The 24,251-nt window shown below is 43.3% G+C and overlaps 1 protein-coding gene across 1 annotated transcript in view; it reads right to left on the reverse strand.

Moving 5' to 3' along the window:
• The window catches only part of LOC149371623 (cell adhesion molecule Dscam1-like), a 407,986-nt gene that overhangs the window by 178,045 nt on the left and 205,690 nt on the right, over positions 1 to 24,251 (reverse strand). The gene's annotated exons all lie outside the window — the stretch shown is intronic.

Here is a 24,251-nt window from a genome sequence, read left to right on the forward strand (position 1 = left end):
TGTGACCCAACATCTGCAATACCAGAACAGGCGCAGGTAGCATAAAACTTCCGGAACGCACGGCGCTCTTACTTATGTTTTATTTTTATTTTTTCAAATATATGACTTCCGTCCAAAGAATGGGTTAATCTTATGTGTGGCGCTGGGTGCGAAAACTGTTCTTTATTGAGTATTCCATTTTATATTCGGCTGATAAAAGTTCTCGCTGCCACTTAGTGCGCAGTCTCTTGATAAACTGCAAATTATGCGCTCGTGATTTTATTTCCATAATTTCTATTATCGGCAGCGAACGTACGCTTTATCATGAACTGCCATCGGTTGCTATATGGTGACTAGCTGTAAAAACATACTATTTGAACTTGAAGCCTAAAACAGTGTTTATCTTAGAGAAATTGCATTTTTCTGTGCTTTTCGGCAATAGAAATTTATACATTGCAACACAACGGTGGAAATGAAAGGCAGATTAGCCACGTAAAATTGTGTATGCAGCATCAAGATGTTCGCCCCCAATTCTTTACTTTTTTTTCGCCTTAACACAAAAAATTACAAGACACGCTGAGTTAGCTTCAGCGTAAAACAAAAACGAGGACTCACTGAACTCGGTAGGGTATGCCTTTTCATCAAAAATCAGGCATTGATTTATTTTACTAGACACAGATCCAAAGCACTGGAGGTGTTAGCGTACGATAATTTAATATAGCTCGGAAAAAGATGTCTAATGCCGGTCGGCTTTATTGTGAAGGAAATGAGGACAAAGCTAAAATAAACGACTGCGAAAATGGCGAGGAACCGCATAGCGCGCGATTGCGAGAAAGTTGAAGAGATATATGATCCTTAACCTAAATTTGAAATACGCGTGGGTCAGTAAAAAACAACGTCATTGTTTTTAATTATCATTCCACGAATCCCCGCAGCAGTGTACGTAACTAAACGCTTGAAACTCTGCACGTTCTCTATGAAGCTTCTAGAACAATTCATTTATTGTCTTGCGACTATTCGCTTCGAAACTATCATTGCACTCGGTTTATGGAACAAGACTTAATTTAGTGCGTATACATTCATATTTTCAGCTGCATCGTTTACAGCTAATGACCTATCAGCTTTAGTCTGGGCTGCCTTATGATTTTCATAACAGCAGCCATAATTATTCCCTGAGGCCAAGTTCGACAAGAGCAAGTAGTGTTCAAAATGCCTCCTCTCCGAGGTTATAACCTGCTGAATTAAATCATAGATTTGTCATCATTTACATTCATATTTCAGCTCCGTATGTTTTCCTGCTAACCAGAAGTACATCTTTCTTTCGTTTATTCCTCACCAGCTGTTAAACCAGAGATTTGTCATCATTTACATTCACATTTCAGCTGCATATGTTTTCCTGCTAACCAGAAGTACATCTATCTTTCGCGGACTCCTCACCAGCTGTAATGTGCTTCCGCGAAAGGGGCCGTAACGTCACCATACATGCTACGAAGCGATGCCAAGTGACCGACTTCGGTATTTTCATCTGTGTTATTTCTCCTGGGCAACTTCTAGGCATGCGTGAAGTGGCACCGTGGGACTTCGTAATTCTAGTATCGCTGATATTGCGAAAGTGGCCCATTATACGTGCATGCAGTTGCACTCCGCTGTTTAAATATGCAGATCATCCTCATTACATCCTTGTTTCACTTTTGCATGCATTGTAATTGGGTGCACTCGGCCGTGTGACCAGCACACATTTAAAACAAGAAAAATGACTAGATTTAACTGCAAGACCAGACTGCAGCGTACACACTGGCTTGTGATTGTCAGAATTTAAATTTACCCCAGGATATCTCACACGGAGTACCACAGTGATTTTAACTATATAAAGTATCTCTGAAACTCTACTTATTTAACATGACATTACGAAGAAAAATGCCAGTGTTAATCTCAGGGCCGATGGTACCGTCAAGTTAAAGGAAGTTTTGAGTTAAATGCAAGATTGAACGATCCAAAACTTAAAACCTGACGACCGCAAAAATATACACACTGCTATGCATGCTTCAGCAAACATCGTTTCATTGCAATTTAACGCTCATGAACAAACTGGGTCGGGGTAAAAAATAAAGACAGTTGTGAGGAAGATATTGCTTGGAGCTGGCTCAAAACCATGCTTCACTGAACCTCAATGTATCGGAATGTTGACAATGTGCATGCCAAAATTTTGCGCTGAGCTAAAAGTAAAAACAAATTACAGGCACTGGACAGACATGATTGAAGACTCGATGAGTTCAGTGATTATTCGCAGATTCACACATCGCATGTTGCTTTTCAAACAAGCTGCATTTAAGACATCCTGCGTCAAGGAGATCAGCCCGGTAGTGATATGCTAACAGTAGGCTTTGGTGTTATTGACAGCCTGATAGCAAAACTTAGAGTATCACTTATTTTCTCTGCAATCGTCCTACTTTCATTTGAACTGGTCAGACTGCAAGCACTGGTCAATAACAGCTGCTGCCAGGCTGGACTGAACTCATATTTTTCTTCAATTTCGCGCGGCAGCTTTTCTACCACACGCTTGTGCCTCCCGAATGACCTAGATTATATTCAATAACAAAAAAACATGGTAGGATTCTAACGTAGTTAAACTGAGTAGACATGCGACATCATGAGTTTAGCCTCTTTAACTAATGGTTTTACTTTGCTGATTCTTTGACACATCTGGAGACGATAGTAGACTCAGGTTAAGCTCTGATCAAAGTTAAGCTGATGTTATCTGTTCGCGCCGCAAATGGAAGTTGGTGAAGACCACAATGTGCAATGCATAGCACGAAAGTGTGTTGCAGTTTACCACTATGCTTGATAGGCTACGGCGGTAGTATATTGCTCTCGTGCAGTGGCCTGCGAAAGCTGATCTGTTCACGCTGCCGCAGGTTCGAATAAAAGTCGCGCCAATATTTTTTGTTCATTTATTGAAAATTTAGGTCAAGGTGAAGGCTTCGACGATGGGCTGGCTTTTGCGGCTTCGGTCATGAGGTAGAACTTTTGCTCTAAAAATCCACCCAAAATAATTTCTGCTTGCAGGATGACCAGTCTCGTGTTATTCACTCGCAGTGGTGCAAGTGGATTGCAGACGATGTCCTGTTGGGGGAATGCTGTAAAAGCTTGCACACGTGGCGTAATACTGATAACTGCAGAAAAAAACGAAGAGCAGTTTATAACACACAGATGGAGCAGACCACCCCACCTTAGGGCTTAGCTTCTAGTAACCCTGAGCGAAAACTTCGCCATCATTACCCGGCGAGAAATGGCGCATACTATCACCATAAAAATAAATGCTAATAAAGCGGCGCTTATGTGCTCCTCTCATTGAATTTCTTTTCATCGCGGTTGTTCCTGAATGGCAAAAGTATCTACACCAGAGTCGTCCATCTTTACATCACAGACCACTATATCAGCTTTTTGCAACCATCCAGGTGCAAGCGCGACGAAAAGAAACGGAAAGAGTGGAACACATAGGCGGTACTCTGTTCGCGTTTCTTTCTACTCCCCAGTACATTTTACGAGTGATAACGGTGGTTGTGAAACATCTCTGATGAGAATGGTAATGACGTGGGAGGAGAGAATAAATCATCAGCAATACTGGCCGCGTTATGGAAACTTTGTTCTGCTGCTTCAGTGTCGTATTAGCCCCTTAAATTTTGAGAGCTTAGTGACCTCGATTCACGGCCTTTTCATTCATTTCACGTTATGAAAGTTCGCCCGGAAAAAGCCGCTTATTTTTTTCTTAATAGTTAAGCGCGTTCTCACCGGATAAGACCGTAATTTTCTATGGTAAGTGCAGGTCCTTCTGTTTCAACAGCGGTATGATTAGGTGCCTTAAGGTTATGCTGGTTGATTTTTTGTAACTTCAGAGATTAATATTTTAAAAACAATGAGGCAGGTCAGTGCGGTCTGTTCTGCTGGACTGTACAGCAGGGCGGACATTGCGCACCGCATATGGATAAGTAATTAAATGCTTATTTACGAACATTTATTCACTACTAACATCTTTATTTTTATTTTAGGGGGCAAAGTGGTATTGTGAAATTGATAGCGAACGAACATCGAAGTTTAACACTTTGTTTTTAAGTGTAAATATTCTGTAATGTGCTTCAAAATATCTAACCTCAGAAATGCGTGATTTTCCCCATTCCAGAGTTATAAAACGATGCCAAATCACGTTAGATTCTTCGACACAATCAAGGAGATAAACAGTGTCTATATTTGATTCATAAGTGTAGGAGACACCATTTCATAAATGTGAAGTGCCGGAAAGCCAACTCAACGTGTTTTCAAGTGAGAATTTTTGGCGTACGATATTTTGAACCACATTACCGTTCAAGAAAATTTGAAAAAACAGCTCTCCGTCAATGTTGACGGCCAGTGTTGACGGTTTTGCAACATGTTCAAATCAAGTATAAAATGTTTTTAGTTATTTAGTTCATTAATCGTTTATTCTTGATTCATATCAGCTACATAACGGCCGCCTTGCTGTAAAATTCAGCTTAACCGACACCACCGATATCTGTCAGAGTTAATAACATAAATATCTGTAAATGTTCAAAAATCGCCCTCTATATGAAATCGTGCTAGTTTTTCTAACTAGCTAAAAAAGAGACAACTGCAACCCCACTTCATTTGCACACGCACAGACAGAATATGGATGACGAGAATTAAACGAAAAATAGCCTTTTCCTACAAGTTTAAATTTAATGCATCACACGCCAGAATACCTTATTAAATCGGCCCTTAAAACATGTAAACGAGATCTTCATATATATATATATATATATATATATATATGTGTGTGTGTGTGTGTGTGTGTGTGTGTGTGTGTGTGTGTGTGTGTGTGTGTGTGTGTGTGTGTGTGTGTGTGTGTGTGTGTGTGTGTGTGTGTGTGTGTGTGTGTGTGTGTGTGTGTGTGTGTGTGTGTGTGTGTGTGTGTGTGTGTGTGTGTGTGTGTGTGTGTGTGTGTGTGTGTGTGTGTGTGTGTGTGTGTGTGTGTGTGTGTGTGTGTGTGTGTGTGTGTGTGTGTGTGTGTGTGTGTGTGTGTGTGTGTGTGTGTGTGTGTGTGTGTGTGTGTGTGTGTGTGTGTGTGTGTGTGTGTGTGTGTGTGTGTGTGTGTGTGTGTGTGTGTGTGTGTGTGTGTGTGTGTGTGTGTGTGTGTGTGTGTGTGTGTGTGTGTGTGTGTGTGTGTGTGTGTGTGTGTGTGTGTGTGTGTGTGTGTGTGTGTGTGTGTGTGTGTGTGTGTGTGTGTGTGTGTGTGTGTGTGTGTGTGTGTGTGTGTGTGTGTGTGTGTGTGTGTGTGTGTGTGTGTGTGTGTGTGTGTGTGTGTGTGTGTGTGTGTGTGTGTGTGTGTGTGTGTGTGTGTGTGTGTGTGTGTGTGTGTGTGTGTGTGTGTGTGTGTGTGTGTGTGTGTGTGTATGTGTGTGTGTGTGTGTGTGTGTGTGTGTGTGTGTGTGTACAAATAACTTGCTGCTCTGCTTGATCTTAGACTCACCGGCAGCACAGGTCACTCGTTTCTAACAGGCTGCCAAGTATAATCGCTTGCTTGCTCAAGCGTTCGATATCACACTGGCGGTGCCAGCACCTGGTTCCAAAGAAGATGTCTGCTTTTCCTTTTTCTTTGTTTCCCAGCTCTTAAAATTTCTTTTCCCGAAGAGCGCTTGCCATAAATGAGATCCTCATAACACATAGTGACCCCTTTTAATCTCGGTGCGGAGGTATGGTAATTGTGGTTTTAATTTCGTGGGTAGGCAGGACAATCTCGACTGTGATTAAAGAGATTTTTTTATATAAAAATACTTTATGTCAACTTTCACTTACGATGATGGCTACTTTTCATCGCTCAGTCCAGACAACAGCTGCTGGACGAAACTGGTCTACACCAGTCCTCAGGCAACTAGCGGTAGTTCATCGACACTAGCCATTCAGCAGTATTTGCATCTATAATTTCGGCTCATGCCGTCCATCTAAATCGCACTTCTAGAGAAAACGCTCATGAACAGCATTTTGAACTGCCTTATAAATAAGCATATAATTATCCTGTTCCTGAACAAGTGTTTACTGCCGCACTAGTTTAAAGGCCAGCAATGAAGTTTGGGGATCACAATAAATATTCTTAAACCTTGTGGCATACTTATAATTCTAAACAACCAATTCTTTGACTGGAATAAATTTAATTTCATGTTTCTTCTAAGGATACGGTGATCAAGGTGGCGAACGAAAAGATGCAAGCAGCAAGTACATCTATCGCATGACAGAAACAAACTAGCAACTTTTCAGTAGCAAAACCACAAATGAATGTTATCGTTTATTAACTGCGCGTATCAGGCAATGTCACACATTTATGCATGGGCTCTTGCTATGGCCCTGTGAACTGCAGTTGTTTTATTCATTAAAAGTGGCACCACTTATACATGGAAAGGCAAACCTAGAGCACTAAAAACTGTCGCTGACCACATCCTAATAATAGCCCTCTGAAACGCTCCATTTAGGTAAGGCCGTATATTCTATTAACCAACAAGAGTAATAATTTACAAATCAGCGTCACTGGCTTCCTGGCGAAAGTCTCGCGCACTCGATGAGGCCCATTCGTAGATGGGGAATCTTTTACGTCCGAAACGACTTGTATCCTGAACATTTCATCAGCATTTCTTGAATCACAAATAAAACTGACATCTCCCTCAGTCGGGTGAAACACATAGCAGATCAGAAGCGCTCGAAAACCCTAAAACATTTTTTGGCATCTTTTAAAAACGCACACACCGTTTCCTATTCGTTTTAGGCCTGAAGGTATAAGAATTATCCTGCTATCTCTGCTCCTGCTACAGGCCATTCACTGTGGGGGTTGCAACTAAGTTTCTGAAGTGAGCATGTCGCAGAAGTCGATTCACCTAAAGAAAAACAAAATTTCGCTGAAACCGAATGTTGTATTCACAAGCTGCAACTACAACCAAAAGGGAGTCTATGGGATGCGTGTTGTAAGTATTAAAAGTGCCGCATTGTCTTGAGACAGAGTAACACCGGCTGTAGTATCAGAATAACAGAATTTGGTTCCACACAGATTTTTGTGTTTGCCGTCTGCAGAAGTAATCATCAGAATCAGTCGAAGTAAAAAAAAGTGCTATTAAAACAACGTTACCTACCGGCTACAATAATACTTTATTTTTGTTTTAGATCGCATAAGCTGATAACTAAGCAATCGCTGACAACAGCGCAGTTTTCACGAGAACAGGTATATTTCTACAAGCCAGCAGTAAAACAAACCGCAAATGACTCGACTTCTCCTGATAACTCATTAAGCGCTGATCGAAAAGAAGAAACAGAGTGAGAATGAAGGAATGCTCCGAAAACATAAAATTACCCTCATCACTGGCAATTTCTAAGCTATAAATAATGTATAATGTGTCTAAGAAACAAAGTGGCACGTTTCGCTAAATTTTCGACCGTCTTCCATTCTGAACACAATGCCTGCCCAGAAAACTTCTATTCCGCGCTGAGGAGATATCGATCGCCTGCGGGCAGATATCTATTCTTTGATCAACAATATATACACGTACATGCAATTTTCGAAGAAAGTAATGTGAAATTCATGAATATGGCTTTGCTCTTCTCGACGAAGCCAGATACAAAACTGCCATCAGGAGTCATAAATTGCCGACTCAATGCGCCGGGCTCGAAAACCTTTCATACATGCGAAATGCGCTGGACCGCATTAAGAGCTTTAGATGTGTATCGCAGACATGAGACCGTTTGTTATGCCGCTATCTGCAGGCTTTACCACATGCGACCGCCCGAATACTGTCTTCAGTGTTTAACATTCTGTGGAGAGAAAAGCCCTAGTAGAACGCTGGACTGTCATTTGACGTAGGTCATCCCTGCCGGAATAGGTAGAGAAAGAAGTCGCTTCGGTTCGCCATTTTTTTTCCATTGAGAACATTAATAATGTGAAGCCAAAAGAAGGGAATTCCGAGTGAATGCTCGCCTCTCCATAAAATAGGAAATGAGACCTGAAAAAATCCCGCTCTTACGGAAGAAATAAAACAAAAAAAAAAATAGGTGAAAAGGAAAAGGCTTCCCGGCTGCTTTCGACGATGGTGGATTATCAATCTTTTCTTGCTTCCTACCCCATAATGGCTAACAAACCAAGGTACAGTGGCTTGCCTATTTGGCCGCTTCGCGAAAGTGAAGAAAATTACGTATGAAATATTAATGAGACTTCGAGCTTGTCGCGAACCTGCATTTTTCTTTCGCACTTACTTTTGTCTCACTTCGAAATATCGCAAAGAGAATGTCCCCTGAAGACACTACTTCGAACTTTAATAATCACAAATTTTCTTACTTTCGACGCAGTTCGAAGAAATGAGCGCGTCAGAACAGCTGGGCACACGATACTAATTTATGGAAATCTCTAAAGCAGGGTATATTCGGAATAATTTGCGCGCAGAGGTATCAACAATTTAAGTTATTCGGGCCTAGACTTCTTCTCGTCATTAATACTCGGAATCCTAGGAGCGGGTCTCGAAACCTGCGCGCACATTTCCAATCACTAAGGCACCATCGGCGCCGGATTAGCGAGAGCTGCTTCCCAATAAGCCCCTGTAATTGCCTTCAAGCACCAGCGCTCTCAGTGAGTCAGACTTCTATCTCCTTTTATTTATATTTGTCTCAAGCTATCTGCTCCTCCTCGAATGTCACGTAGGCAGTTATTTAAGGAAGTACAGAAAATGGGCGCCTCGGATGACTCGCTCAATTCTGCTGGTCCTTGTGCTTTTTTCTTCAGCCCGGCGTAAGCAGTGCTCGGTGTTCATTGGACAGATGTGGAGGTCAGTGTAGTCGTGTTTATTTCATTACTCGTTCACCGTATGTTACAGTGGTCGTAAACACCTCTTGAAGAAAGCTTATGCCGGCAAAACTGTGGTCGCCATCGAGGAGTTATTTTTACCCTTTAACCGCCCACTCCTGCATTTTATCTAGTCAGGGAGATAGAAGTTACTGATGAAGTTTTTAATCGATGAGTCGGCCTAAGGCATACCTCTCTGGAATCGTTCGCTCTTGGAATGGAAACTAAGTTCGGGGAAAGAAGCGCCGATTTCTGTACAGGACGAAGTGGAACATGCAAGATCTGTCAAGAAGAGTTCTGATAGCAACCTGCCGCAGCATTGTAAACACTTTTGGCCGAGAGGATGCACTCCCTCTCTTCATGAGTCTGTATCCTTTGCAAGAAAAAATGACCAACTAACAAGAGAAGTTTTGAAAGCAGTGATGATCACGAATCACAAGGATTATTGTATTAGCACTCCTTCCTTCGCACTGACAGATAAAGAATTTAGTTATCTTGGACAATTTTATCGTTTTTAAACACTGCTGCTTTCAACCTTTTACCTCATTTCTGGTGTGGCCCTTTACACCCCCACTGTTTCTTATTTTTTTTTGTCTTTGTTGTTTCTATAATTTTCGCTCTTTATGGTTTTATCCTAGTGACGTGACTACTTCTGTTCACCCGCCGTTGGGCAACATACCTTCCCCTCTGGTACACCCTCCCCTCATTTCACTATATATAAACTCGTTCGCTTGAATAAAAGCTCAGTTGTTAATCAGTCTCGTGCGTATGTGCTCCTTTCTGCGTGACGTCCTTTGGTTGGCTGTTCAGTAGTATGTCACACCAGTTAGACAAGACTGTAGTCCTTATTGCATCGAGTACATTATAACCCCCCCCCCCCCCCCTACAAAAAAAGAAAAAAAAAAGTATTAGTAATGGTAACATTTAAGGAAGCAAAGATAGCCATTTGGGAAGTAAGTGCTCGTAAACTGTGCCGCGTGTAATAACAACCAGTCCCCCGCCGCGGTGGCTCATTGGTTTGGCGCTCGGCTCTTGACCCGAAAGACGCAGGTTCGATCCCGGCCGCGGAGACCGAATTTTGATGGAGGCGAAATGCTAGAGGCCCGTGTACTGTGCGATGTCAGTGCACGTTAATGAACCCAGGGTGGTCGAAATTTCCGGAGCACTTCACAAAAGGGTCCCTCATAGTGTGAGTCGCTTTGAGACCTTAAACCCCCAATAAACCAAACCAACCAAACCTTCTCTTAAAAAAAATGGCTTCAGACATAACAAATTCACATTTCGATCATTGTTGACCAGCATGCTTAAAAGAAAATTTCGTCAGCTATTCGAGATATTTCATGAAAAAAAAGAGAGGAAAGATGGGTGTGGGAAATCAGGGAAAAGCATATGCCTTCAAAATTCGCTAGAATAAGCTGCAAAGAGCATAGTTTCGTCATTTGTTTCGCGTGCATTATAAAGCTTTGCCTTTTGCAATTGCGGGTAAAGCTGCTGCGATGAATCAAAGAAATAGCCGAATTTTTTTCATTCCTTCGCATATATCTTAAGCTTTATAGCCGATCATACGGCATTAATTAATTTCTGCAATGATGTTAGAGTAAATAATTATTTTTTGGCAATATTCAATGCAAAGAAATAGATTTCTCGTCAAACAAATTAGTAATGAAATGAAATACTTCGGAGCCATAATTTATTTAACTTTTGAAATTACATTCAATTAAAATGGAAAGCTGCTTTTTGTGTCAGAAAAGCTTTGCTCTCTCCTAAGCCACCTATAGAGACCCTGGAAAGCAGGACTGCCACTCAGCAAGCCTAGGCCAGTGGAACGGCAGGGGCCCACGTGTCGCGAGTCGCAAGCATCTCCCAAAGGAAGGTCAGCCTTAGGGCAGATGGCACATTTCGAATTTGAGTTAGGAGAACGCGAGAGGCTCTCTCATGGTTACATTGGTCAAGAGCACAGCGGTGTCCTGTTACGCTCGTCGCTACCAAGCGCGGAGGAAGGGGTGAAAACAGGCATGGCACGAACTTTGCCGAACTAATGAGATGAGGTGGATTGTAGCGCCGAAGCAATACAAAGCCAACTTCGGAGGATTCAAGCGGTACACAGCTCTGGCAAGAAAGGCACTGGATTCGTCATTCGTTTCTTCCTCGAGCGCAGTGAACGTGACATGTGTTTGGCAGTGCTTCAATTTTTTTTTTGTTTTGCTCGCGTTGTCTTTATCACTTTCATGACCCGGGGTTAGGGGGAAAAAGGGATAACGGAAGTGCTGACTGAGAAGGAGTTTAATGGGAAGGCTAAATAATGTGCGTGCAGTTTTTTGAAAGCGAATTTCGAGTTTCTTTTACTCTTCTTTAAGAGAGTGTTACTGAGGCTGTGTAATGTGAACGGCGTGGCGCGGTACTCCCAGGATGAACTATGTTTAGATTTTATCCGCCAAGGTGGACTCAGTGGTTATAGTGCTGAGCTGCTGACCCGAAAGACGCGGGTGTGATCCCAGCCGCGGCGGACGCATCTCGATAGAAGCTTAATACTAGACGCCATGTGCTGCGCGATGTCAGTGCACGTTGAAGTACCCCAGGTGATAGAATTACCTGAAGCCCTCGACTACCACGTCCATCATAACCTGAGTCGAATTTTTTTATTGAACCCCGTAAACCAAGAAATATTTACATTTCGCTCTCCCTGACTATTTATACTGCCAGGCCATCGCGCCGCGTTAGGCTGACTCTCGGGATGTCGCTATGAACAAAAAATCGCTGCTCTACTCCAGCTGAGGCCCAATAGCTAGAGCACCCGCCTTGCATGCGGGAGCTGCTCGGTTCGAACCACAGTACAGCCAGGCAGCCAGCGGTGATATAATGCGTACAGGCTATCCGCGTGGCTGCTGCATGGCTTATCTGCGGTAAAATGCTCGAAAGACTGTTTTTTAACTCGACCTGCTGTAGACGAACCACACCTTTGTCAAAATTACGCGTTTTAGCCATAGCTGCCGTTGCGCCTTTAAAATTCAACATCATCAAGAAATCGCTGCAGCACCTACCAGGGACGCGGAAGACGAATTATTTGAAATCAGCAGGACAATTCCACATAAGGCATCAAACAAATAAATTCTCCACCCGATGAAGAGCGATATGAGCATTATAACGATGATTCAGTTGTGCCCGGCAATGAAAAAGCTTTTCATGTATAACGCTCCCTCATCTGCGTCAGCACAGCAGATATCCAGCACCGCTAACGGCCCACTTCCTTCAATGCGAAGCAAAACTTTGAACGATCAATTTGAAGCCGAGTGGCTGCTGTGGTGTGGGAAATAAAAAATCTGAAATACTTAGAAAAGCCAAGACCGGTATATTCTTTTGTATGCATGAATAGCACAAATTGATTCAGAAGTAATTGTTGTACTTCATTAAAAACTTGTAATGTACCGTCACTACTTTTGTAAACAATAATGGGTAAAGTAATTGAATTAAATTTGCGCAGCTCTGGAAAATGTAATTACTGACGTAATTTAGTTACTATAAAAAACGTAACTTTGGCACGTTTTAGCCGATGAGCAACTGACGCCACCTATGCGAGCTTTTGTAAACGCAGTAATGCGAAAAAAAATTGGTGGGAACACTTATGCTCCTTCTTAAGGTTATGAGGCGATAGCGTTAATAGGTTAATGCCAATATGTGCGGAATCGGTCATTCTCTACTTTAGGTTCACAGGTCCATGGGAGTACTCACACCACTTCTGGTGCAGTGGTGCAGCGGTTAAGCAATGCGCCACTGCCCTGCGATGGCAGCGCCTACCACCGGTGGGGCTTGAATTGCTTGGGCTGGGTCGAGACACAGTTTGCTCTCCCCGATCAAAATCTGCCGATTAACTGAACTGCCGCCTGCCACGGGGGTCAGTTTTCTCACAATCCGGTGGGCAGGTTGTGATGACGTCAGAAGGTCACGTGACCTAGGTAACTAGGTTCCTTCTCAGCGGATTCTTCACTGAGAGCGCCGAGCACGACGACACCGGATTTTCTGAACCGGGAGTCTTGAGGCTGTCACGTAATAAAGTTGCTCCTACACCATACTCCTGAATGGAGGAGACGCAGTTTTTATAGGAAATGCAGTGAAATATAGGTTTTTTTTTTAAACAATAGATTTCTAACATGATAGCTTTAAGGCTCCCAGTCCGCAGAAAATCCAGCGTCGTCGTCAGCGTTGTGATCGAAAAATTCTCGAGAGAAACAACCTAAGTGGGCCACGATGGTCACGTGACATTGTGGCGTCATCATAACCTGCCAACCGGATTGCGAGCAATCTGACCACAGTGGCAGGTGGCAGCTAAATATAAGATTGTTCACGAGAGGTTGCTCGGGAAGAGCAACCTAGTCGCATAAGCCTCATGGGTGGCAGCACCTGCCATCGCTGGGCAGAGCGGCATTGTTTAACCGTTGCACCACTACGCCACGAGTGGTATGAGGGTCTGAAAAATATACGAATGTAATGTCCAGAACGACCAGTTTTGTATATATCGGCATTAAACCATTAACGCCATCGAGTCACATCCTTAAGGTAGAGCTTAAGTACCCCCTTCAATTTTTTTAAAGCGTAAGCGGCCTACTCATGCATATCAGCAATTGTTCACTATGGTCTCCGACAGCAGCCCACGCTTCCCACGGAAGTGTGCGAATAGTAAAGATATGTGCGTCTAGCAGTTTGCGTTTAGCGTTTTACAGCGAAAGGGCAGAAAATCAGTCTTGCAGCAGGGAACCGTGTGCACTCTCACACATGGAAGCCATGTCAGCAAATGCGTCAGTGTTTTCGTTATAGATCATGATTGCATCGAAATGCGACCAAACTGTCCATTCTTGGTATATCTACGCAATTATGCTGCATTGATCGTGTCTCCTAAATCACTATCAGCTGAGTTGTTGGTACAGAACAAATTATTTGCGCAGCGGTATATCTCCGTTTATATCACCATTTGTAAGCGGCATCATAAGCTGCGGAAGCGATTGAGCTCTCGAACAATTATGCCGCTGATATCAGTGCCTTTGTGTTTTTCCTAACGTGTTGCAGAGCGAATCTGCGAAGAATCTGTGACGGCATTGAATGCAGAGGAAGTGTGCTGAAGAGGATATCGTTCTTTATATAATGTTCTCTCAAAACAGTTTAGAATACATGATTCGTATTTAGTGAAACATGAAAATTACATTTCTACAATAGGAAGGCCGAGAAATGTCTTCCATTATAAACCACACACGTAGAGGACATGAGCAGATTTTTTTTTTTCAGTTACCCATACAATTTTTTTTTCTTAGCGCTCCACAGATCTTCAACAAGCCAAGGATGGTGAACAGTATTGGTTTTGAGAAAAGTAGTCCAACCGTTACTTTCAATTTTAAACTTTATAATGTGGGGCCTTTCTTACTGTGCATATATTGCACTCGCCCAATCTCGGCAGCCTTGAAATATACTAAATTCTTCAAATTATCGATTGTCATATCAATGTTACAGCTGGTTCTGAGGTATTTCTTAATGGCTACAGCAGTCAGTCTATAGGGAGACTATAGGCAATGATTTACTGAAGGTTTAGTTGACATATCTGTACAGACTTCAAAAAGACAAAAGTCTGCTAAAATATAAGGCCACAGATCTATAAAATTTCTATAGACACTCTATAGATATGTTACTGCTATAATATCAGAAATCTTTCGTTTTTAACAGTCTATAGACAAATTCTGCAAAATGCGTGTGTTCATAAATCGTTAGACTTTCTAAAAACTGTTGTATATAGGGTTTTTGTACAGGTCTACAGACTTTTGACAGTCAAAAGTCAAGTGATGCTCTATAGAGTGTCTAAAAAAATTTTGTAATCGCATGAAAGCCGAGCGGCCACCTTTCTCGCGTCAGACTCTTACCGTGCGAACGGCTACAAAGAAAGCTCAACGGTCTTTCGCTTGCAAGGGCGCGAAGTTTTGGTCACGGCTTGAAATGGCATGTAACATTTTTCATGTAATCAAATGTTGAATACATTAATGTTAAGATTTAAAATGCACATTTCTCAGGCAATATGCCAGAAGTCTTATCCATGGTTCAAGGCAGAAGTTCAGTCAGGCACGTGGAGTGGTAAGTGAGTTTTTTATAATCTTCGTTCCGCAGATCAGACGTTATTCAAGATTCCCCCTCGCAAAGCAATAGCAATGATAGCAGCTTCTTCTTCCATGTTGCTACCTTACTCAGGGGCGAAGAATGAAATGTGCTTATCACAGATTTCCTAATAACATGTCACTTAAAATCTGAAATCTATAGCGCGAGAAATACTGAAAGCAAAAACAAAAAAAAATCCCGAAGATGGCGGTTGTACCTTCAGGGCTAATACTCCGCCAACAGGCACGCATCACAGATATACAAATGCAAAAAATGCAGGTTTTTTTTTCTACTAAAGTTCCTAGGTGGATCGCAGTTCTTTTAATATTCTGCTGATTTATATCGTAATCTACTAACTTAGGAAGGCCACGAGTATTTCGGACACTTCACTACGTCAAGTAAGTGATGACATGAATAAACGAGATTACTCGAGTGCCGTCGACACAAGGTATGTGAAGAGGAAAACAGTCTGGCTAAACACACCAAACAAAAAAGAAATAAGCGCCCTCCCACCGCTCGAACAAGCAGTCCAGCCCTGCAAGAACTTGCCAGTGCCCAGGGCGGAAGCACGAGGCGCCTTAGAAGACAGGACTTTAATTCTCCTTTCTTTACGACGCCCTGTGCTAACATATTTGGAACTCCTTGATCCCTGAAGTACTCGTCTGCCTCGCATAAGAAACAAAAGAAGAAAAAGGAAGCCATAGAGGGTCCGGACCACTGGCCGACGATTTCCCGACTGCTCGAGGCCGCCGCCCTCTTCACTCGCTTCAGAAGTTGCACTATTTCTTGCCATTATACTACTGGCGCAGCGAGATCTTTTTGCTTGTTCTAATTTAGACTCGGTAATACGACATACCTAGGTAGTACTGGAGAGAGCTTGCGATTCCCCCGCGTTTCCATAACCGGAGGCCACCAAGAAAGGAAAAGGCCATAAAAATGGGCGGAGGGCGCCCTGCACGGTCCCTCATAAACAAGTGTCCAGGAGCGTCCGGCAGACACTAGGTGTCACATCGTCACCTAAATTTCCTCGTAAATTGGGGCCTGAGCCCTTCGAAGGGCCATCTTTAATGGACGCCGGAGACAGTTCCTTTATGGTGCCTGCGAGGCAGCTCGTCCTCCGCATGGCCCGCTCGCTGGCTCTGCGTCCTTCCGCTATTTCGAGCGCTCGTTGGCTGGTAAGGGGTAGGCGGGGCTCGAGGGGAAGGAGAGGGGGAATGTCGTGCCCTTAGGGGTCCTTCCGTCGACGCCGAATTTTATGGCGCGGCATCTCCAGCCGCACTGTAACAGGCGGCCTGTTTTTATGTTTTTTCTTTTTGCCTCACCCTCAGAGCCTGCCCTTTTCTTTCTTGACCATTTTATCACTCCGGCAGAAAGATGCAAAATATGAACGACTGCATCGATGCAAATAAACAGTATAAAAAAGCAAGCGGGAACCAAGCTACTCTCTCACTACAGAGCAGGAGAGAGAGGATGCGGAAGAGAATGGGGACGAGCACTTGTCGCCAATGCGCTCATTTTTTTTTTTCCTTTTGTAGAGTCTTTGTAGCTTAGCTCTTGGCATTCCGTCCCTTGGGGAACGCTTGCGTTTATTGCGAAGCGTATAGCATTTGAAGGGTTACTAACAATCAGTGCGTCCGGTTAGGCTCGTGCTTTGCGGTTTAGGAAATCTTGGATTAATAGGCTAAGACTGCAGGAGGAGAAGTGAGTTCTTGTTTTGCACCGAATAACCTTTAGCTGAAGTACGACTTAACAAGACGCACTTATTTCTTCTTGCTGCAATTCGGAGGTATACTAGATTAACAGTGCTTGAAAGTCGTGCTGGTGGAGAGACAGCGAAATGAGTGGTTGAGGAGGATAGAAGTCCTGGAAATATGACGCACACATTGAGTCAAGGCCGCTATATTTTGAAAATTTTTCCGGGGTATGGTTTTTAATAATCGCTCGTGGTACATTCAATTTATGGCAGTGGTGTGCTTCCTTGAAGGCGGGACAGATTTTGAAGTAAATGAAAAAAGAAGTTCCTTCACCAGGAGCTCGTAGGATGCATTGACAGAAAACTAAATATTAGCACTTATACGTTATTTAAAAATATTGTTCAAGAAAAAGAAAGAAATTTCTGAAAATTTGTTTTGCAATCCGATTTGTGTTTCAAATATTGTTGCTGACATTTCGTTTGCGATTTTTGTTACCTGGATGCGTTCTACTAAGAACCAAAAAAGTAAACTAAGCCCCTGAAGAAAAAAACCCTTGCATTTTAATCCATCCAGAATATGGTTCTCGACGTTTTAATCAGACAATGTTATAAAGAAACCATTGCATGACAAGGAAATAAAGCTGGAGGAGCATACAGTTTTGGCGATACCGTATGACAGGAGAAAGCATCTTTTCATTCATTTGCATTAGCTGAACGATTTTAACCACTCATCTGGGATTTTTTTCTCAAATTTACAAATGAGTAGCTACATGCGTGAGCGCCTTTAGGTTTGACTTATTACGCGATGCCGCAGCTCGCGTCTTGTATCTCCGCCATTGGCATAACTACCGTACTCGGGTTCACACTGCAGGTTGGCAACCTGTGACTCGCTATCAGTGCGCACGAGCTGCAGAAATCCCATCCTCCTCTCAGCACTCGTGTGGCTCTTTCAAAACATGCACAAAACGGGGAGAACAAAGTGCACGTTTACAGAAACCTGGCCACCGGCGCTTTCATCTCAGTCCCTTGTGTTTTGTTACAATGCGTTTAACAAGTCTACACTGGCTGAAAAGTAAACTCAATGTTGAATGTTTGCGGAAAATCTTTCCAGAAGTTCGCACTCGTTTTTTAGATTTAAATTAAAATTAGCGCAAAAAATATTTATTATTTTAAGCTTAATTTAAATTTTATTTTTGGACACATTATTTTTTTTGATGTAGCTCGCTGTGCTGTCCAAAGTTTAATTTTATTGCTTAAAATTAAACTCGGAAGACTGCAACGAGCTGCAGCAAAGAAGACCAGAGCTATAGCTTTAAAGCGTCTCCGACATCACCCCTGCGCAAACTCATCCGGGGGCGGCTTAGAGTGGATTAACAGATGCACCGTGGATGATCGCTTATCAGTTGTAGAGGACTAGACCGGCTTCAGAAAAACGCGACCCCAGTAAGAAAACGAAGAGGACAAGTAGAAGATAGAACAATGCCTCATAGGATCCCATATTGCTTACGGTTCAGTGTTTCAGCAAGGAAGTATTGGGACTGAGCGCCGCATCACATCTCGTGGATGTGCTGGATATCGATCCTAGTACTTCTCGCATCCTTGGGCCATCCTTGGGCCGCGCGTCGGCCGTCGCTCACGGAATTCACACCGGCGCGCACGCCCCCTTGCGCCAGTGCCCGTATCGTGTCTCGGCCACTGAGCGCCGCATCATCCATGAGAATGTCGACGACGTGCTTGACGCGGCATCGTACAGCCCTCACACACCTCGTCCCGGTGATGAAGAAGGATGGCTCCATTCGCTTCTGTGTTCACTACCTTTGGCTCAACAAGATCACCGCAATGATGTTTATCCTTTGCAGCGTCAACGTCAACGGAAGACGTTTCAATCGGTTCCTTGAGTTGGAGGTCTTGGTAACACTTTAAAACAATGGAAACACAAAGCTACTTTTCCACCGCACGTTCGGCTCAATGTTGTCATCAGCTTCATATTCAAACCACTACCAACCAAACAACGTTCGTCCTCCACGATGCCTGCACCCAGTTGAAGCACCTAAACAGCGGAACAACAAAGTGACCGCCAAACCAAATACAAAGACGCAGTCGCTGCCCTCCAGAAGCGACAGCCACCTCCTCACCTCACGCCCTAGCTATGAGGATCCCCACCGTCCCATCACCACCCTCGCCCCAGCTCTGCCCAACTTTGCCTGCTGATAAATCCTATGATTAGTGTGAAGCCTCAGCTTATAGTAAAAGCATCAAAGTAATCGTCAAAGGTAAATCCAAGCGTTCTTGCAGAATGGCCGCATCAGATGTCAGATCGTCACGCAATTTATATTTTGTATGCTTAAAGTTGCTGAATGCCGGGCTGTATTTTGCAGGAATTTTTTCCCCGCATGAATTTCTTGCTTGTTTGATCATGGTGCGCACTTCTTTCAATAGCACATACGGCGACTCAGAAAGCTTGGTAGATACAAAGCTTTGACATCCCAGACTAGAATTTCTAGCCACAAAGGGTAAATGAATTAAACCGGGACACTAAATTCTCTCCCAGGAGTTGCACTATAGATTTTAACACGTCTCGCTCAGGCGGGTCTAGTTTTGTTAGCTTTACATGCGTTATTACCATGAATTCTGCTGCCCTTTTCCCCCGTAGATATTTCTACTTTGCGCACTAAACAGGGAGCTTTCTCAAGCCTGGAAGCAGCCTTTCCTTATCACAGATGCCACTGCCATCTAATTTTGCTGTGTAAAGTAAATTATCAAAAGACTGCCCGTAGAACACGGAACGGGGCTAACAAAGGCGCCTATGGTAAAGTGATCTCCATTTTAAATTGCGCCAATAAAGTGATTTTTTTATATAATACAACTGACGGCTCTGAATTTATGGGTCCATAAATCTGCCTCCGTCTAATGGCCCCCATACATTCTTTCTCCTTTCGAGCTCAGCGATTGCGTCAAAAATGTCGCAGTTCTTTAGTCGAAGAAAGTTTTAAAACCCGTTCGAAGCGTCGAGGGAGTGCTTAAAATCAATTCCCACGAGCAGTTCACACTGTCTTCGCCATTCCATCTGAAGGTGCAATAAACCTCAAATCTGGCGACGGAGAAGCACAAGTCGTCGCAAAACTGTTCCAGCTGTCGCTCTGACGTGCCAAGTCGTGAAATGACCTTCATCGAACCAGCAGCAGCAGCACCGGCGACGGGGAGTCACCCAGCCGAGCCCCCAGCGGCGTGTTCAGCCTTCGTGACAGCGGCCCGAGACTGGCGACGTATGTCGATCGCTTTTCATAGTTCATCTAAACAACCCTGACAGCTCGCGACGTCTCCCGTTCCGTCTCACTTTTTGTCATCTCTCCGGACACCCTTTCACCCTCTTTGTTTTCAACCCTTTCCCTTCCCTATTTTTCTCCGCCCTGCCCCTTTGTCGCACCCTCTCAACTTCATCCACGCTGTCTCGTTTTCCCTTTCCTCCGTCATCTGGTTTCTGCTAGACAGGGAGGAATGGGGAGCGACACCCAGAGACAAAGGAATAGAAAAAGGACTTGACTGCCAGCAGAGAAAGCCACCGCTGATACAGGAAACCCCGTGACAGCGAAGACAAATCGGAAGGAAAAGCGAATCCGAGGAAGGAAGCCGAAGAGAGAGAGAAAAATTGCCATCGCTAGGGGAGCCAATGAGTCTCAATCTGAACGTATCGGTGACACATTGCCGATGCTCGTCCGTACTTTTGTTTTGCTCAGCCCTGTTTATTTCAAGCGCCTCTCTCCTTTCACGGTTTTCTCCGTACATCCAAACTGGGGGACTCTGTATGTGTGTGTGCGTGTGTATGTGTGCGTGGCAGGGCTAAGTAGAATGCTCGCATGAAGTCATCGCTTCGGTTTTCTCTTCGCTGTAAGGAAACACCCGAAGCCGAACCTGCAGTCCAATGGCACCGGCGACCGGCCTGGTATTATAGCATTTTGCTGTCCACAGCGTCGACAACTGCCCTTCTTAAGCAATTAACAGATGTGAAAAATGGGGTGGAATTGCACCTCCTTTGTGACCATAATTATGATTTACGTCCACTGATGATGGTTCCATAGGACGAAGCAAAAGTTTCCTATGCTTTCTGGACGCTGACCGCAAAGGCGCTGCATGTCCATGAAAAAATGTTTCTCAAAACTGTCAGGCACGCGTTTCAACCCTATCAAACCGGAACGCAAACGTCACCCGCACATGCGGTGGTAGCATTGTTCAGAGAAATGAAACGTGTAAATACAGAAAACGGGCAAGCAGAGCCAATCATTTATTACCATATATTGTTAGCACCTCTGTACTCGCACAATTTTAGCACTATCTGCTACCACACAAACAATGCCTTCTTCTAGTACGCCTAGTCCTTAGGAGGAGCGCCCTGTGTCCAAGCATCTTATAGCCATAGCGTTGAGTGAAACGTAATTTAACTATAAGCAATAGCTAAGGGGCATGAAGTAGGATGGCAGCAGGTTTTCACATTTGTAGCCAAAAGGACGCCGTCTAAAAAATTCCCACCGGACACTGGAGGCGTTCAAATGTTCTTCAGGGGTCTTTGGGGTGGATGTTAGCCACGTGTCGAAGATATTATCTAGCTTTAGAGTTGTAGTTCATCAGCCTGTTGAAGTCATTCTAAAGCTAGTAAGGTACCCACGGAGGCAAACCCGATATTACCCACGTCTGGGATTGCTTACGTTACTTGCCAATTAGCGCACTGCTAAGAAGACACAGGGATTTAATTAACAGCACTCAGTCCTTTTTGCGTTTTGCAAACCACCGCGGCATGTGTGGACATCGACCCGATTTCTAAATTGGAACCAGGCCGCCTCTCGCCATACAAAGCCTGGTAATTTATCGGAACTTTTTCTGCGGAAGCACACGTGGCAACGCGAGTGCCAGAGGCTCGTCGATAGCTACAGAGGGCGAGGAGTCCAGTCAGGACTATAAGGAGGAGGAGGGAAACCAGCGAACGTAAAAAGTGCGCACTATAATTAAAGGGGTTTTCTAAATTCTCGTTCATTGTTATAAGCGTGGCTGGGGACTGGCTCTGAGCATATATCACGTACTGCACAGAATTTTGATAGTGTTTTTGTGCCACGAATTTTCTGAAATGCTGAACACTGATTTAAGAATAAATTATTAGGTTCACTTCGGCGGAATATCAATTTTGGTGATTTCCATCTCGGTTTAAGCATACCTTTTCCAATAAACGTTCTTACGCCCAGTAGTTGTCTTTTGCAGTTTTCCAAGATATGATAAAGTATTATTTGCCTTTATTTTGAAAAGGCTTCTCTAAAAATTATCTAAAAAGAAACGCCAGCACGTGCACTTTAACACGCATGTATTCTTAGGCCAACCAAACTAAAAGTGGAATTGCAATGTCTTGTCCGTGGTTGGCGGGCTTTACAAGCCTAATAACATCATTCCTTTTTATTTAACACTAAACTTCTCTCAAATGCCATTCCGTCTTTTCTTTTATGAATGGCCACGGGCTAATACTGGCATTCAGAGGCAAAAGATTTGATAGAAATTTAATGTCCTCTAGTGAAGAAAACTTTAAGATGCAATTACCTAATATGGATTGTTTCATACAATTATCATATATATGCCACACAAATGACATTGTGGGATGCAAGAACCTCATACATGGCAGGCTTTCTTATAAAAATGTCGTTCAATATCGTACATACTGAATTACATTTGTATAACGAAGCCTGTATGAGGTTATTGCACCCTACAACGTTTTTCAGAACGGTTGCACGAGAAAAACAAACCAGTGTTACTGCTTGCTTAAAAGCACTAATTATTTTCCAGAATGTTGCCAATCCGAAACTATATTAACACTTTCGAAAAGATCAGAGCGCAAAAACAGTATCGCCACCAGTCAATGAACAGAGAAGACACGTGCATTCAACATTAAAGCGCAGGCGAGGAAAAGAATTCATAACATGGCAAAGCAGACATAACAGAGCGGTCAGATTATTCATCTACATATTGCAATACAAATCAAAACGCAATGACCTTTTCGTACTATGAATTTTGGAACGTTCTGTTACCGGCACATTTGGGTTTCAATTTGCATTCGCTATTTTGATGTGATATTACATTCACGTCCGCCACCTCCTTGCAGATCGTATGGAGCTTACAGAAATCCTATAGCGACCTTCATCGAAGTACTGAAGCCGTTAATCAAGAGAAACAAATGGAATCATGGTGTTCAGACACAGCTTACCCGCCGCGGTGACCAATGGCCTGCGGGCACTCAGACATTTTCTCAAATGCACTTTGATGGAGGTCAAGTACGAAGCCACAGGAGTAGATATTGTTGTACATTAAAGAACCGAAATTGGGCGATTTTAATAGCGGTGCATCCTCTATTCGCTCTCTATTCGCCCGTGAGCATGTTACACACGAAAAAAATTAATATTTGATATGCATAAAGAATTTTGCAGGACTGGGAAATTTTGTTCTCAGAAGCGAAGCAGACCACACTCGCCCTTCTTTCCTCTTATGAGCAGAACGTGATTCATGCCAGAAATTATTCTAGCTTTTGAAATTCGTTGTTTTTTTTTTGCGTGTGCGTGTGCGTGTGCGCTACTGACGACCGTGTAGGGGGAAGTAATGCGGATTAAGAGTGGTTCGGTAGATTTTGGGCAGTTGGGCAAACCCCCGCAAATCTTTTTCAGTAACCTTATACATTGCTGTTACTTCTAGCTGTAGCTTCCTTCTGTCATTTATAAAATTAAGAGTTTAAATATCCTATTATCAAGATGTTTAGCAATCCAAAGAGAAATACAATCCGCTGGAAACATCTCGAAAGAATGTCGAAATGAGTGCAGTTTACCTGTATTTCACAAAACCTATACGACAATCCTACTAGAACTTGATGTTGTTTTGAAATGAGACGACTGTTATAGCTCTTTTAATCACGAAGGATAGTTTTCTCCATTTTTCAAAATTGTCTTCTATCAGTGAACAGTTCACATAATTTTTTGGTTCGAACTTGTTAGTCTCTTTCTTGTTTGGTGTTTTGGACTCGTGACTAGCCTCATGGCGATGTCTCCATAAGTTTGTGTGAGTATAATTTTCTAAAATACAATCGATGCTGTGCGTAGAAAAAGACCTCGGTGAAGTCTTTGATGCTTCCTTGTCCTTCTTCTTTGATGTTTTGAGAAAGACCCTATACAGGTTTACGTTCCGGGCTTGAAGAAAAATTGGAAGAAAAGTTAGAGCTAGTGTTGATTCCTCTCACTTTCCCCCTCTTTTGCTTTGGTACGCAGTGAATCCTTCATGTACCGGACCACCAACGAGGCCAGACCTGTCCACTTGCTAGGAGGAAGGTTAAAAATTCATTTGGGGAACAGTGAGGAGAAAGGCGCGAAAATACGAAAGTTATTCTATCTCTGCTGGAACATGCATGTCTTGGGAGGGGACGCAATGAAAAAGAAAAGTGCGATGTACAGCTTGAAGATTCTACATGATCCACAGTTACAAAGCAGTAAAACGCGAGCACACAGCAGTACTGTGTAACATAATTACATCAACAAACAGCATACGTCACTGGGACAT

The sequence above is a fragment of the Amblyomma mixtum genome, chromosome 1, assembly GCF_055824585.1.
Source record: "Amblyomma mixtum isolate Tamu chromosome 1, ASM5582458v1, whole genome shotgun sequence".
NCBI classification, from domain to species: domain Eukaryota; kingdom Metazoa; phylum Arthropoda; class Arachnida; order Ixodida; family Ixodidae; genus Amblyomma; species Amblyomma mixtum.